We start from the raw sequence: 4,745 nt of genomic DNA, 5'->3' as shown, positions 1-4,745 counted from the left end.
AGAGAGAAGCCTACAGTGACCTGTACGAGGCTCTGTTGACAAAGGAGCCTCACTGTACAGATTACAAGGTGAGTGTTGGGTTATATTACTTAACAGTATGAGTAGACACCTTGTCACGTAGTAGATGGAGTAGATGAAGTAACGGTTAATTTAATATCTATATTTAATCAATATAAATTCATCACTGAGGACATTCAAGGTCATCCACCATTCAAGGACACTGTTTACACTGTAAGGACATCTAAGGACACAGTAGGAATGTAAGGGTTAATGGGTGGAACACTGAGGTTACACGTCTATGGTAGGTTACGTAAGGTAGGAGCGATGCCTGTGACTATGGTTACGGGGCAGTACTTAGTCAAGTACAGGACGGGGTCGAGAGAGTGATAGCCTATGCCAGTTAAGGGCTAGGACCTACTGAGAAAAGCCCTCATAACTATAGTAGTTTTAAATTGGAGTTGGCAGGGCTTCATTGGGCTATTTGTAGGAAGTTTAAGGAGCATTTATACGGAGTGAAGTTTACAGTGTTTACCGATAATAATCCGCTTGCGCACCTGAACAATGCTAAGTTGGGTGCTGTGGAACAAAGATGGGTAGCACAGATGGCCGCTTATGATTTTGAAATTAAATACAGGCCTGGTAAGAGTAACGCTAATGCTGATGCACTTTCACGGCTTCCGGCTGGGCCAACTCCCTTGGAAGAAGATGGGAGGATAGGGCCAGAGGTCGTGAGAGCAGCCTGTCAGCGATTTGTGTCACCAGGAAAAGTATGTGTGGCCGAGCAGCTGCGGCAATGGCAGCGCCGTGATATCGATGTTGATGATGTAATTATTCGAGATTCATCAGGTGTACAGCAGAAGAAGTTACCTGCTTCATCAGGTGAACAGCTGGAGAAGCTGCCTCCTCAAACAGCAATTGATGTAGGACAAATTCAGAGGGAGGATCCAGTTCTAGGTCGCGTGGTGAAATATGTAAGCCGCAGGCGACGCCCCGACCAGAGAGAGCGTAAGGAAGAGACACCTGATACTCTTCGCTTGTTAAATCAGTTTGATAGGTTAGAAATACATGAGGGAGTGTTAGTACGGTCTCGAGTTGACGCTAGTGACGGCCGACTGAAAAGGCAGATTGTGTTGCCTCCTGAGTTGCGCCAGCAAATGTTTCAATATCTCCATGAGGACGTAGGACATCTGGGTATCACGTGTTCAGCGTCTGATGGAGAGACGATTTTATTGGCCTGGTATGTATGCTGATATTGCACAGTGGGTTAAGACATGTAAGAGATGCATATTGCGGAAGACGCCAGCACGAGCGGAGCCAGCCCCCTTGGTTCCTATCAAAACAACATATCCCCTCGAGCTGGTTGCTGTGGACTACTTAACAGTTGATAAGTCGTCTTCCGGATATGAGTATATACTAGTAATCATTGACCATTTCACTAAGTATGCTGTCGCTGTTGCAACTCGTAACCAGTCAGCCGAGACCACGGCGAGAGCCTTCTGGAATCATTTTGTTGTTCATTATGGATTCCCACACCGCCTACATTCAGATAGAGGTGCTAACTTCTTAATACCATGCAGGAACTGTTTCGACTATACGGTGCTGTTAAGTCTAACACTACCCCGTATCATCCACAGGGTAATGGATTGTGTGAACGGTTCAATATGACCTTACTAGATTTATTAGGTACGCTTGAGAAGGATAAGAAGAGAAGATGGCCTGATTACCTCGCAGAGGTTGTTCATGCGTATAACTGCACTGAGCAGGAATCTACAGGCTATTCGCCGTTTTACCTCATGTATGGAAGACACCCAAGACTCTTGGTGGATGTGACTATGGGAACTGAGGATGAAAATGACGATCTAGCAGCAGACAGTAGTACAGATGATTGGGTACGTCAGCACTGGCGACGTTTCCATTATGCCTTTGGGAGAGCAACATCCCAGATGGACAGAGCAAGGGACAAGAACAAACGTCTTCGTGAGCGGAAAGAACGTGAGTCTCCACTTTTGCCAGGACAGCGTGTGCTTGTGCGGAATAAGAGACTCAGAGGACGCAAGAAGATACAAGATCGGTTTGAGTCGATGCCGTACATAGTCGTCCGACAGCCCAATCCCGATATTCCAGTCCTGGTAATCAAGCCGGAGCGTGGCAAAGGTCCGGAGAGGATGGTGCACAGAGACCTGCTAATCCCATGTCTAATTCCAGCTACCGAGAGGTCAACTCCAAGGCGGCAGCCTACAAGGCAGACGTCCAGATATCCAGATGACGTCAGCGAAGAACAGAGCGATGAAGAAGATGACGATGGCGGTTTGTTTGTTCATATGGGTCCACCTCGACTAAGGAGATCCCAGCGAATAAACAGAGGGGTACAACCTGTTCGGTACGCCCAGGTGTATTTGACGGAAACAGGAAGGGAGACGGGGACGACCCGTTATGTTTCCGTGATGTACATAAACCTTGTATAAGCTATTAATACTTAGAATTAGATGTCGGCAGATTAAACCCTCAGGTGTTGGGAGGGGGGTGTCTCCTGGATTGTGGAAAGCAAACCTCTGTACGTCGGTGGGTAGATGACCTTTGCACGGGGTTGGTGTAAGGGTTTGTTTACCTACTTGGGTAATTAGCTACTGCCGACGTGTTTCATAGGTCAGGTGTGTTAGGTGATATTGAATAACACTTCTAATTTTGTTGTTTTGAAGGCATGTTGATGCCGAGATTTGAGAGGTGACAATAGGTGTCATGTTGAAGGGTACATTGGTACCGTGTGCGGTTTGTGACAGCCCGGTAGGCTGGCCGCAGGTATTACGAGATCTCGTGTTGAAGGGCACGTGGTTGGTGCCACTGTGTAGGGTCTTAGGAGAATAAGACCGGTTGTACTGTAGTACATGTGTGTGTGCCAGTGGTTGCATGCGTTGTTCCACCCCACCCCAACCCCTGCAGGTGAACTCCGCAGGATCGACGTGAGGAAGACGACGTCCCGACGGTCCGACGCGCACAACATAACGATGCGGTCGTGAGAGCACCTCGCCGGGATGCCGAGGGCACTGGCCCAGCACTGCATCTTCCAGACGGACGGAGTTCCTGACTGACGTTTCCTGTGGTCCCGTGTTGCGTCCAGAGACGGCGGGAGCGCGCAAGCCGGTCACCAAGGGGGAGAGCGGAGTGGCGACTCGTGACAGCCATGAGGGCACGAGGAAACACTGTTGATGAACTCAGAGAACTGATAAAGAACTGATTCATTATGGACAGTCTACGGCACCAGGGCAAGGAGAACTGACTTCAGGCGACGTGGTGCTAGTGCTGCAGCAGCAGACAGTGACCACACTGACAGCGACTGAGAGTACCCTCATGCCTGGCTTTAGCATTAGGCCAGGAAATAAAGTTTGTTGTTGCAAATAATGGTGTGATTCGTCGTTCTTCTCCAAGAACCCACTCCATAATATAGCTAAGCACACATTGACAATTTCTTTGTACCAGTGTGTCAATGTAAGCCTTTTCTTTTATTATTCAAATAGTTTAACTTTATTCTAGGTTATTACAATTGCTCAATGCTTATAGGAATATTAGTTGGTAAGGCCAAGAGCTTTGTTTTTTCTTCAAATTTTCTATACAATAGTGGTGCGCCTAGATTTTGGCCTGTGCTCGTAACTTTTGAGGGTTAGGAGCACAGTGCTCCTAGGTCAAAAAGTTAATCTGGAGCCCTGTACGAAACACCCCGATTTCTTATGGTGTAAATTTATTTTGGACAAAACTTTCGTCGGTCTAGATCGGGACTTATTCTTAGGATGCGTATACTTTTCTCCTGAAAATTCGTCCTCCCTCGATAAAAGAAACAACTCACTCTTTGACATTTTACAAGATGACATCTGCAAATTTTCTAGCCAAGATAATATAATGTTGTTAGGTGATCTGAATGCCAGAACAGGGCCCTTGCAGGAGATTGCTATCCCAGATAAATGCCTTGATCACGAATTCATAGATTTCAAAGAGGATATACCGCATAGGTCAAATTTCGACAAAAGTGTGAACAATTATGGCAAACAACTGGTAGAACTTTGCTCTTCGGCTAATCTATTCATCGTAAACGGTAGGGTAGCAGGAGACTTTTCAGGGAGGTTTACCTGCCACAAGTACAACGGATCAAGCCTAGTAGACTACTGCATTGTTCAGATTTCCTACCCAAAGTACAATATTTCAAAGTGGACGACTCTTCTATATTTTCTGACCACTGTATGATAAGGCGAGTAATTTGTAGAGATTGAACAGGTTATCTCAGACAAGATAGGTTCCCATCATATCCGCTACCAACAAAATATATGTGGGACAATTTATCTGAAGAAAAATTCTCAAAAGCGTCGCAAGATCCCTCAACCATAAATCACATCCAAAGTTTTATGGACAAGTCTTTCAGTAATGTGGACTGCGCCGTTAAAGAAGTCGCTGATATAATAACACATGTAGCAGACAATTCCCTACGAAAGATTATTCACAAGAAAAGAAAGAAAAAGAAAAACAAACCATGGTTCACCCCGTCTTGCGCTTCTCTTAGGCGCAAAATCAACCATTTAGCTGCTGAATTTTCGAAATGTCCCTGGAAACTTGATATCCGACATGCATATTTTAACAACCTCAAGATTTATAAGAAAATGATCAAGACAGAAACAAATTACAAAGACTTTAAAATTAAATCTGTAGTGTACATGTCATTCAAAATTCACTGTACAAGTTTCAAAAGGAGTTTTATA

Source organism: Branchiostoma belcheri, unplaced genomic scaffold (genome assembly GCF_001625305.1).
Source record: "Branchiostoma belcheri isolate BF01 breed outbred unplaced genomic scaffold, Haploidv18h27 scaffold273, whole genome shotgun sequence".
Lineage (NCBI taxonomy): Eukaryota > Metazoa > Chordata > Leptocardii > Amphioxiformes > Branchiostomatidae > Branchiostoma > Branchiostoma belcheri.
Note: the sequence above shows the minus strand (reverse complement) of the source record.